The sequence below is a fragment of the Pelophylax lessonae genome (assembly GCF_965119305.1).
Source record: "Pelophylax lessonae genome assembly, chromosome: 12".
NCBI lineage: Eukaryota > Metazoa > Chordata > Amphibia > Anura > Ranidae > Pelophylax > Pelophylax lessonae.
Window position 1 is genome coordinate 48,625,547 of NC_138779.1, and position 13,013 is coordinate 48,638,559.

Genomic DNA, 13,013 nt, shown 5'->3' on the forward strand with positions numbered 1-13,013 from the left:
AACCTGGCGACCGCGTGCTGACCGCTCTCCAGGATGCAGGTACCTTCTGACATGTTGTCCATATCAGTGCAGGACCCTCTTCTGGCGAGTATTTGCATTACTCATCCTTTCACCATGCTCCCCTGCCACTATGCCACATAATCCCCCCTGGTTACCATGCCACTGAAATTTGTGTCAATTAATGCTTAGGGCCTCAACTGCCCTGCCAAGAGAGCCTCCTTAATGAAAGAAGCGAAATCTCTGCGTGCAGACGTACTATTTGTGCAGGAGACCCATTTCGCCAGGGACAAGTGCCCGAGACTGTCATTCACCAACTTTCCGCACCTGTATATGGCAAATGCCCCCAAAAAGTCCTGTGGTGTTCTTATTGCCATTCACGCCTCTGCCTCTTTCCTCCTTAAGCGCACCATCGAGGATCCACTGGAGAGATATATAATTCTTGTTTGTGAAATTAATGGCACCCTCTTCTCACTGGTGAACCTGTATGCCCCCAATACCAGGCAGAGGAAGTTTCTTACTCGTCTTTTTCGCATGCTGAAAGATACTGTACAAGGCACGCTTATTGTTGGAGGCGATTTCAACACTGTAATGCATCCTTCCGTGGACTCAACTGCTCAAGCTCGGAGACCGACATGTTCTCTCTCCTCCATACTACAAAAATATGACCTATACAACATATGGAGATGTTTCCATGGGAACGAGAAGGACTTCACCTTTTTGTCAGCTGCCCACTCATCTTACTCCCGCATAGACTACTTTTTGACCGATAAAAGATCTTTGCAAAATGTCTTGCGTGCTGAAATTGGTACGATCTCCTGGTCCGACCACGCTCCAATTTCCCTGGAATTTGATGACAAACTTGGCAACTCTCCACCCCCAATCTGGAGGATGAATACCTCTCTGTTGGAGGACAGGATTTCGTACCAAAAGATCGTACAAGCACATAAGGATTTTTTTTGAATTCAAGGACACGGATGATGTGTCCCAATTTACTTTATGGCTCACAAATAAGGTGTATATGAGAGGAATTTTGCTTCAACTCGCTTCTAGACTTAAACGCTGCAGGAGGAAGCAAGTTGAGGAACTACTGGCTACCATAGCAGCCAAAGAGGCCACCAATAAATCTAAACCGAGCCCTACTCTTACCCAAGAATTAGTGATAGACAGGCAAAAATTGAGATCCCTGCTTCTCTATAAATATGAAAACAACCTGAAATATACTAAAGCCAAGTTTTATGGCCTTCGAGACAGAGCTGGGGCGTGGCTAGCCAGGCGGGTCAAGGCGCAACAAGCCAAACGTAAAATTGCTTCCATTTCACATCCTGACACTAAGATTTCTATGTCTAACCCAAAAGATATAGCCGACGCCTTCGCAGACTACTATCAATCACTTTACGACCTGCGATCGGACCCTGCCACCCCCCAGCCCTGTCCTGAACTAATTGAGGACTTTCTCAAGAAGGTCAAGCTTCCTGCACTCACAGCGGATGAACTCCAGTCCATTTCTCTACCCTTTACTTCCCTTGAAATCTCGTCGGCCATTCGCAAACTTCCCAACCATAAGTCCCCTGGGGAGGATGGCCTCCCCAATGAATTTTATAAGGCTCTAGTTAATGAAATTACTCCACGCTTGCAACCAGTTTTTGAACTTGCCTCCTCCTCATCCATGTTTCCTTCAGATATGTTAAGGGCTGTGATAGTGACCCTTCCTAAGCCCGGCAAGGACCCTGTGGTTCCGGCAAACTATAGGCCGATCTCGCTCTTAAACACCGATGTTAAAGTATTTGCTAAGTTGTTGGCCCTCAGGATACAGCGGGTCCTGCCTGTTCTGGTTCATCCGGACCAGGTTGGATTTGTCCCGGGTCGCCAGGCCCCAGACGGAACGAGACGACTTGTCGGCTTGATCTCCCGGGCTGGAGCTACTCGGACGCCTTCTCTGTTCCTCTCTTTGGATGCAGAGAAGGCGTTCGACCGGGTCCACTGGGGCTACCTAAGGGCGGTTCTTGATGCCTTCGGAATTGGGGGGTGGCTACAATCAGCTGTTTTGTCTCTGTACTCCAACCCGTCTGCCACTGTCCTCAATTCCGGAATGAAATCTAAACCTTTCCGAATCACTAACTGAACCAGACAGGGGTGCCCTTTGTCCCCCATTATATTTGCATTACCGATGGAGCCTCTGGCGGAACAATTTCGTTCTCATCCTCGCAAAAAAGGTTTGTCGGTGGCCGGCTTGGAACACAATATAAGCCTTTTTGCCGACGATGTCATGCTCATGCTTACAGACCCGGCCACCTCCCTGCCGGAAGCATATACACTCCTGTCTGACTTTAGCAAGGTGTCTTATTACAAGCTCAATGCAAACAAATCCCAAATTCTGGGCCTTCATATACCGCCTGCTCTACAGAGCTCCCTTGCCGGGAAATTCCAGTTTATCTGGTCCTCACATACTATACCATTCCTAGGTACACATCTTACACCACACACGTCACAACTTTATGAAAAAAACTTTAAACCCTTCCTGGAATCCCTGCCCGCTGTACTGCAGCAATTAAAAACACAGGAACTGTCCACAATGGGTCGAATAGCCTCCTTCAAGATGCTTGTCCTCCCGAAACTACTTTACCTTTTCCGAACCATTGCCATCCCCCTGCCTGTGTCCTTTTTCTCAGCTCTCCAAAAACTTCTGACCCGTTTTGTGTGGAACGCTAAGCCCCCAAGATGCCCTCTTAAAACCATGGTCTTACACAGAAAGCACGGCGGCATGGGTGTTCCCAACCTGGCAGCCTACTATAAGGCGTGTGTTTTAGATCAGCTTGGATATTGGTGGGCACCGACTCCACACAAAACGTGGGCATCCATCGAAGCTTCTGAACTCCCTTGTACCGATTTACAACTGTCTCTCATTGCTGCCGCACTAGGTGCTAGGCCTACTGCTCTTGAAAACCCGATAACGCTAGCCTCTCTTACCCAGTGGAAGGAATTCTGCAGCTTGCAGCCTCCTGAAGCTTCTGTGAGCACTATACCCATCCCACTGAAAGTGCTGAACCACTTCATCCCTCACATTGATCTACGGCCCTGGTTGGGAAAGGGAATATCGCTCCTGAGCGATCTATTTCAGGATTCCCGCATAAGTCCATTTGATAGATTACAGGCCCGTTTTGATTTACCACAGAGTACGTTCTTCACTTATCTCCAGGTTAGCTCTTTCCTTAAAAAGAATCCGCTTCCCACTTATTTGGAACTCCCTAACTTGGTACATCTTTTCCTTCAGAACACTGCTCCTCACATGAAAGGCATTACACTGTTTTACGCCTTCCATAATAACCACAACACTTTCTCTAAACCCCCCTCCGTCATCAAGTGGGAACGAACCCTGTCGGAGTCGTTTTCTGACTCCACTTGGTTAAAAACCTTTGCCTCCACTTATGCTGCCACTAAATGTGCCACACATTGGGAACAATACCAGAAGGTACTCCACTCCTGGTATCTTACACCGTTTAAACTGTCTAAGTTCTACCCGTCCCACTCCTCCCTCTGCTGAAGACAGTGTGGAGAGATAGGGACCCTGTATCACACACTATGGTCCTGTGTCTCTCTGCGCTCCTTCTGGAACAGAATATTCACATTGATTTCAGAGATTACACATGACACTGTCTCCCCATCTCCATCATTAGCTATCTTGCATCTCAATATTCAAGACCTTCAACCTTGCCATAGAACAGTAGTCATACACCTGCTTCTCACAGCGAAAACTGCTATTGCTACACATTGGAAATCTCCTGTACCCCCTTCTCATAATGAAGTCATCCTTGAGCTTAACCACCAATGTATGATGGAAAGATTGCTTGCAATTGCCAATTTTGCCACTCCCTCATTCCGGAGGAAGTGGGAAAGTTGGTTATCTCACCCCAAGTGTACTGTCTCGGACTGAGACAATAGGATTTCATGAGTGGGATGTAGCTGGACCTCTCTTCGTCTTCATCTTCTACCCTTTTCCTCTCTCTCTCTTACTCTTCCCTTCCTCCGTCCCCGTCCCCTTTTTGTTCTTCTTCCCCACCATTTTGTCTTTCTAGCCTTAACCCCCTCCAGGTGACTTACCTTGGTGTCTGGGTCAATTCTGGGTGCTTTGCTCTGCGTTCCGAGCATGTTGTTATAGTCATTTGAGTGTAAGATTACTTAGTCTGCTGGAAGTGAACCCGTAATGATCTCTCGTCTGTCAACTCCCTGGGGCACAGTTTGTTCCCCTTGGGGTGCCCAGGGGATGATGTCACATGTTGTATGGCTCAGTTCACTTGCCTGTATACGTATGCTAAGTTATGATGATGTTTGTACTTGCTGTATCTAAAGTTATGTACTTCATGCCTTGACCCATTTGTACCGCTTTGATTTGCTCACTTGGCAGCTTACCCTTGTTCTACTTGTCAAACTTTAATAAAAATTATTGAAACTAAAAAAAAAAAAAAAGGTTGTATAATATCGCAGGTATTGTTCTGTTTGGCCATTTGATTGAGGATGAAAAGTGGTTGACAATGAGCATTGGATATGAAGACCTCTACAGAAGTCAGCCCAGAATTTCAGTGCAATTTGAGATCCCCTGTCCGTAACAATGGATTCTGGTAAATCATGAAGACAAAACACTTTTTGCATAAAGTGGCTGTCTTGACTGGCAGTAGGTAGATTTTTAGTGGCTATGAAATAAGACATTTTGCTAAAACGATCCAGTATTACCACTATTGTATTGTAACCATGTACCAAGGGTAACTCAACAATAAAATCTATTTAAATGTCAATCCAGGGCCTGGAAGGAACATGAAAAGGCAAAAATAAACTTTTTGCGCGATTGTGGCTCGCTTTAGCACGAATACAAACAGAACTGGTAGAAACATAAGATGTCACATCCTTTTTTTTTTTTTTATAAGGAAGGCCACCAGAAGGTTCTTCGAATCAGTTTGTGTCTTATGTCTCCTTCCATGACCCCCTATGGGAGTGTCATGGCAATATTGTAGTACTTCAGCGACTGCAGCAGGAGGGACGTAAACTATTCCTTTGTACAATAAAAGTCCATTTTGATAGTTCATTGGGGGTTTAGTGGAAGGCTTATCGTTCACATTAGTATGAGATCTGACATTATCCTATAGTAATGGCATAGTAGCCAAAAAACAGTCATTATTTAGTATAGTGGAAGGTTCAGGATCTGGAGAAGATGTGTCAATTTCCATATGGGAAAGGGCATCAGCCTTAGCATTTCGAGAACCAGGACGGTAAGTTATTAGCAGGGGGACCTGGCTGAAGAAAAGAGCCCATCGAGCTTGACATGGTTTTAATCTTTTAGCTGTCTGTAAGTATTCAAGATTGCAATTGACTGTATAAACAGTGATGGGTGTGCTAGTGCCCTCTAGCAGATGTCTCCATTCTTCTAATGCAAGTTTGATTGCTAATAATTCTCTATCCCCCACATCATAATTTCTCTCAGTGGGAGTAAAGGAGCGTGAAAAAAAGGCCACTGAATGTAGGAGTTCTTTTTCACCGGATCTCTGTGATAGTACAGCAGATGTATCTGAAGCATCTACTTCAACATAGTATTTTTTGTTGGGCACAGGTAAAATTAGAATAGGTGCGGAAGTAAATATGCCTCTTAACTCAACAAAAGCTTGTTGGGCTTGTTCAGTGAATTGAAATTTCACTTTTTTTTGTGATCGCTGTAATTGGCTGAACAACCTTTGAGAAACTACGTATGAATCTTCTATAGAAGTTACAAAAGCTAATAAAACATGTACCCCTTTTTTTGTTTGTAGGTACTGGCCAAGCTACTATGGCTTGAATCTTGGTGGTGTACATCTCTATGCAGCCAGGTGAAATAATGTACCCCAGAAAATCTACAGTTTTCACGTTGAAAGCACATTTTTCTAGTTTTGCATATAAACGATTAATCCTTTGTAGGGACAACATTATCTTAATATGTTCCTTCTCTGTGGTAGAAAATATCAATATATTATCCAGGTATACTACTACATACAAATAATACCAAGATTGCTGCGCTTGGCGAATAAACACTAAACTTTTTTAGAAAAGAAAAAGCAGCTGACACAATATTGTAAATCGACAATAAAAGCAATGATATAAAATGGTGCAGCCCTAAATGTATGTAAAGTTCATATAATGAAGAAACAAGGAAATCAGCGGGGATAGGTTGAAAATCTTCTGTTGTTGTGAAAAAAGCTATCACCAACACCTGATCACACATCTGCTTATCAGATATTTTGGACCCCCACTACAGAGATCTACATAAGCGAGGTATTAAGGGTGGCAATTATAGCCTGGTAATAGGATACCTTCCAGATACTACTGTCGCTCCACCAAAGGTATAAATTCTCAAGTCACTGTATGAATCCAATACAGGCTTATATGGAAGCAGTCCGATATCAGCTGTGTCGGAAATCCTCCAAAAATCCATGAACGATCCACCCTACGATGGTTTAGCATATATGAATGAAAATATAATACTCCTTATAGTGTAGATGCATGAACATTTATTTGAATTAAAAATATCCACTCACATATAAAAACGGATGCTCCTGTGTGGATGTGGTTGTCTGTGCTGTATTTGCAAATGCAGGGGAAAGCCGCCAAGTCCCGGCGTGTAACGGCGTTGCATGTCTCAGGCTCCTCCTTCCTATGCGTTTCGTCACCAAATGTGGTTGTCAGGGGCCCTGATTTTCCACCTATCCCCACTGAGTTCCTTGTTTCTTCATTATATGAACTTTACATCCATTTAGCACTGCACCATTTTATACTACTACATAGGTGTCTAGAATATCCCCCAGAACATCATTGACAAACGCTGAAATGTGGCAGGAGCATTAAGTAATCCAAATGGCTTTACCAAATATTCATAATATACATATTGAGAACGGAAGGCGGTTTTCCATTTGTCTTTATCTCTAATCCTTGCTAAATTATAAGCTCCTCGTAGATTAATCTTGCTGTAAATGGTAGCATAACGCAATTTTTCCATTAATTAAGGAATTAAAGGCAGTGGATATTTATTTTTAATGGTAATAACATTAAGTGCTCGGTAATCCACACATGGACGGAGGCCTCCATCCTCATACGGGGGTGCCACAGGACACAGGCCACAGACAAGAGTGCCAAGGACTGACATGCTGCAAGTGCGAGGACCCCTGCGGTTGGTACAGATAGGTTGAGGATTGTGACAGGTTCCTACCTTCTCTGCACTAAGTTCTCATGTCTGCACACCTGCTGTGCACATTTAGGCTAGGTTCACATCGCTGGGGAACATGTGCAAAATCGTGTGCTTTTGTGACCTTTAGAGAAACGTGCTACACTTTAGTAGAAGCGTAGGAGTGCTATTAATTCCTAATGGCACTCCTACACATTGGCACCCACAGCTCTTTCTTGCACATGCCAAATCGTAAAGTGTTGCAGCACCATGCAGCTCCATGCGGTGAGATTTGAGTAAAAAATGGTCTGGGACTTCTTTTCCCACATTTCTGGGAGTAGGGCAGCCCATTGAAATTATTATGCTGTCCAACCTGCAGAACACAGCCTGCACAGGTCTGAACTGTGCCTAAGAAGGCTTTCCACCATACCTGCAGGGCCTGCGCTTCCTGTAAGGTGACCTAGGCAGTCGCCTAGGGCGCAACCTAGCAGGGGGCGCCCCAGCGCCGGCATCCTGCACCCAGAATTATTAATGGGCTGGCCGGTGCGGCACTCCTCATGCTGTGCCGCCTGAGCGATACAGCAAGCCACACTATGTAAGGACCTCCAGCGTCGCCGAAATCCCCATAGGAAAGTATTGTGCCTCAGGCATTGTGCATTAGGTCTCCCCCGAGGTAAAAACAAAGCTGTGGCGCTAGAAACCCTTGATCATGACAGTCCCACTTAAAGATGTGAATAAAGCAATAAGATGACAGTCCATATGTGTCCGTCTCCACATTCAAAAAAGTGACTTCTCAAGCAGAAAACCGCCACCAGACAGCACTCCAATACCAATAGTTCTTACTTCTTACCAGAAGTTGTTGATCCCCGTGACAGAGATCAACAATTGCGCATAACCAGTAGTGGGTGAAGGCTTCTCCAATATATTCCTGATATGCTCACGGTAAAATGTAATATGCAGGGAGAGAAGGAACATCTCATAGCGTAGACTGTTTAAAATGCTTTATTCTAAGAAAATGTATGGTACTCACAAAGATCATGATAAATCTCGCATGTAGTGATTGGGCATGGAGACCTCCCAGATGTCTTAAGGGCGTCCTGTCCGTGGACCACCAAACCGATGGCCGTCCTGTCTCCTCCAAGGATTGCAGCACGCGCTACCCAGCACGCCACCCGACGTACGTTTCGTCCGATTGGACGTCGTCATGGGGTGTGGCTACAGGGTTTGGTGGTCCACGGACAGGACGCCCTTAAGACATCTGGGAGGTCTCCATGCCCAATCACTACATGCGAGATTTATCATGATCTTTGTGAGTACCATACATTTTCTTAGAATAAAGCATTTTAAACAGTCTACGCTATGAGATGTTCCTTCTCTCCCTGCATATTACATTTTACCGTGAGCATATCAGGAATATATTGGAGAAGCCTTCACCCACTACTGGTTATGCGCAATTGTTGATCTCTGTCACGGGGATCAACAACTTCTGGTAAGAAGTAAGAACTATTGGTGTTGGAGTGCTGTCTGGTGGCGGTTTTCTGCTTGAGAAGTCACTTTTTTGAATGTGGAGACGGACACATATGGACTGTCATCTTATTGCTTTATTCACATCTTTAAGTGGGACTGTCATGATCAAGGGTTTCTAGCGCCACAGCTTTGTTTTTATTCATTTTAATCTGCTACAATTCGGATTAGTGTGGCTGCTGGATCCATTTTTGTATATTTGCTGTTCTTACAGTTATTTTACCTTAGCGCAGCAATCTTTGTATTTTCTCCCCCGAGGTAAGTCACTGAAGGGGTTTTAACCCCTTCAGCAACTTGGGATGGGCGATGGGAGAGCATATGGAGGGGGGGCAATTTTTATTTTGCCTAGAGCGGCAAAAATCCTTGCACCAGCCCTGCATACCTGCTCTGTGTTCTCAGGTTTGTACACCTGCTGTGCCCATTATAAAGGATTCCCATTATCCACACACTCAGTTTCTGGGTCTCTATGCCTGATATGCCCATTATGAGGGGTTCCCAAGTCTGCACACCTGATGTCCCCATTTTAAGGGGTTTCCACCATCCGTGCACTAGAGACTTGCTTTGCCCAATTAAACCCTGGTGTATGGGGCAAAACATGTCAGGGGGCGTGGTCAGTGAAGCAGCGCTGACTCAGGCCATTATTTACATCAGGTTACTTGAGCGGCATCTGATACCTTTTTTACTGACACCTCTGGTTGTGTGAAGCAGGACGCCCGCACCCTCTTTCCTGAGCACCAGCGGGGGAATATGCCACAATCTTGCTTAGACCGGCGCTCAAAGTTTTGACAGGTCACAACCCTAAATGAATTCCATTTAGCTGTTTCTGGGCACTGTCTTGTATAACAATTGCTAACTGATTTTAAATAAAATCCTTGTTTTTACTGTTTTATCCTTTGTTACATCTCAGTGCTGTTGATTTCATGCAGCCTCCAGCAATGGCTGCAAGGTATTTCTTAGGGCAAGTTTCCTGGTGGTGACAATGGTGGACTATGTCTGTTATGTGAGCTGAAATGGCCGCTTGTAATCTCTGTAGGAAGCCAGTGGGGTTGGTTTACTAAAATTGGAGCGTGCAAAAGCTGGTGCAGCTGTGTATGGTAGCCAATCAGCTTCTTACTTCAGTTTCTTTAGTTAGGCTCGGTTCACACTTGTGCGATGCGGGAACGCTGCGAATATGCAGCGTGTTCCCGCATTGCATCCGCACGTCTGGCAGTTCACATATGCAGGGGGTGTCAATTAAAAGTTAACGACACCCCCAGTTTGATTGCATATCGCAGTGTAATATGCAAGTACGCACAGAATCGGATCGCACAAGTGTGAACACTGTGCGATCTGATTTTGATGCGGCTCAAAAAATGCCTCCTGTGCGTCTTTGGTGCGGATGCAGTGCGAATTCAGCCATACAAAGTGTATGGTTGAAATTAGCACCGCACATGAGATCGCATGTAATGAAGGAGCAGTGCGCTCCGAATTACATGCGATCTCCGCAGCCGCACAAGTGTGAACCGGCACTTAAACGTTGACTAAACCTGGAAGCTGATTGACTGCTTTGCAGAGCTGCACCAGATTTTGCACTCTCCAGTTTTAGTAAATCAACCCCAGTGTGACCACACAGGAACACAGTTACCAGACAGAAACAGAGCATTGTCACCCTATAAGAGCAGGTGTCTGAACAAGAACCTTCATGGCAGGATCACCAAGTATTCTTTTTCCCAATATCAGGCCTTTTTCAGACCTCAATAAATTCGTTAAAACTCATAGTTGTTCATCTTCAAAGAAGTCTGTAGTAAAAGGCAACAGATTTATTCAAAGAGAAATCTAAATATACCAGGTATTATTTTATTGAAACCCGTAGATTTAAAAAGATTGGAGATTGCTTTTAAAATTTGAGATTTTGGTGATTGGATTTCCATAGTACAGTATAATGAGCCTTGGACATTTTTGCACCTCCTGTACAGCACATTGGTGGTCTTAGTATCCTTGCCTCTCCTAAACATTGTGAAAATCATCATAAAGAAGCAGTATGGTTGATAAAGGTTTTGGGCACCCCCTCCAGGAGGAAGCTGCTCCCCCTCCTCCCACCCCTCTTGGGGTTAAATATACTTTGCCAAGTCATTATAGACCTGAGTGGTGGGTCACATATTTCCTGCCTTATCTCTCTTACACAGGTTTCCCTAATAGACTCTGCTCACTGATTGAGGAACACAATTACACAAAGCTTCCAAGGGCCATCAGAGGAGGAAATAACTGCTGAGAAGGACTGTGCTCACTGATTGTGAGGTGTGCACAGAGTAGATGATCACACAGGCTAGATCACTGTAATCTGTAGATCAGGACAGGGTCCCCCATGTCCACAATCATTGCTTTCTCTTCTACTAGTTGTAATTTTACTAATGTCACCCATCATTAACTCCATGCTGCTGATCAAGGGGAGCCACACCTTGTACAAAGGAAATAAAGAGAACGAGAGATGTGACAGATAAAGAATTAGCAGCACCCTCATCTTCTCTTACTTTTGTATGTTTGTTATTAAATTACAAAGTGACATATAATAGCACACAGACAACTGGAAATCAACATACCCAGGGAAGGTCATTCATAGCAGATCTTTAGATGAGAAAAGATACAGCCTGCTCTATAAAAGTTACTAAGACAATTCAACTCCATTGTATGACCATCACATAGAAATGAAATCTGCAAAGATCAGTCTGTTGCTTTGGCGTTGCATGATTTCCGTAAGCACAAGTATTTAACTTTCAATAGCCCAGAATTCAACAAGAATGTCTGATCTTTTTTTTAGAGCAGCCTTTCTCATCCAGGGTTCTGTAGAATGCTATAGTTAAAGCTTATTAGGGGTTTCCTGAGCTGTGGCAGATTTAACTACCTGATGGTGCCTGCCTATTTCTAGTCCCAATGCTCACTGAAAACACAAGTGGTATGATACCAATGATGTTTTGTGGCTGTCTGAAGGGTGGAATTTTGACCATCATTGTTAAGCCGGTCCGAATGTTGGGCAGCATTGGCCGGTTTCAATAGAAACTGGCCAACATTTTGCCCATATGTACTGGAGGCGGTCTGACAGAAGCTGGCCGTTTAGGGCATGACCAAAAAAGGTTTGTCGACTGGCTCCCAATCAGTGCTCTCAGCCAATGGTGGGGGGGTCCCCGTGTTCCCGTGTCCCCGTGTCCGGATATAGTAGAACAGCAGGGGAGATCACTATACTAACTACGAACGCTGGATAGGTAATACAGTGGCTCCTCCTTAGCTGTCAATATTTTTTTGTTCAGCCCTGCTGGGTTGAACAAATAAAAACTACTAGTGTGTTCTAGCCTTAAAGGTCACATTCTTGTCACTGAACACCAATGTAAGGGGCATTTTGTCTAATTACTCCCAATAAATTAGATTTTGCAGGGGTTCTCTGGAACCTGAAAAATATTTAAAGGGTTCCTCTGGGGTATAAAGAGAGAGGCCATTTTAGACAATATTCATAGGCCTTGCATGCCTTTTCATTGCTATGACACCTTGATGGACATATATGAATAAAACAAATGCACGTGACCCTCAGCGCATGCAGTGTAAAAGATATCTTGCCTGTTGGTATGCTGACAAAAAATAAGCCTCTTGCATTTTGTGGATGTGTGTTGAGGGCATTGAAAATGAATGGACCTTTTTAAAACAATGCACGGTGGTGTGCCAAAAATGCACCTGAATTGTCAGTGGGCCCTCAGGCCCCATTCACACCGTTGTGTTTTATTTGTGCTTCAAAACAGAATCACAGCACACTAAAAGAGCATGAAAACTAGTTACCATTATAATCTATGAAGATCTTCATATCGGTGTGTTGTGTTTTTTAAAAATCCTACTAGTTGCATCTTTTGTGCATTATGGTAAAAATGTGTTACATTACAGTCAATGACCGCACATGGAAAATGCACTGAAAACAGACAAAAAAATGCAACGGTATTTTTCAAGTCACAAGTCTATTCTGTCAATGAACACACACAACCCACTAAAGGAAGACCAGAAACACCAATAATGAAATGGAAGAAAACACATGGAATACGCATGTAAAACATACAGTATCTTACATTGCATTCCACTTTACAGTGAAACTAAAAGTTCCGCTGCTGTTCCTGCGAGCAGACAGGTTTTTTATTGCAGAAGAGACATGCAGTTTCTTCTGCAATAAAATACGCTTACCTGCCAGTTGACTGCATTCCCTGTCATCTAAACTGAGCTGATTGACAACAAAGAGAGAGCCGCTCAGGTGTTAGTTCAAAGGGTGGTGCTGGTCAGATCCGCCGTCCAAGCT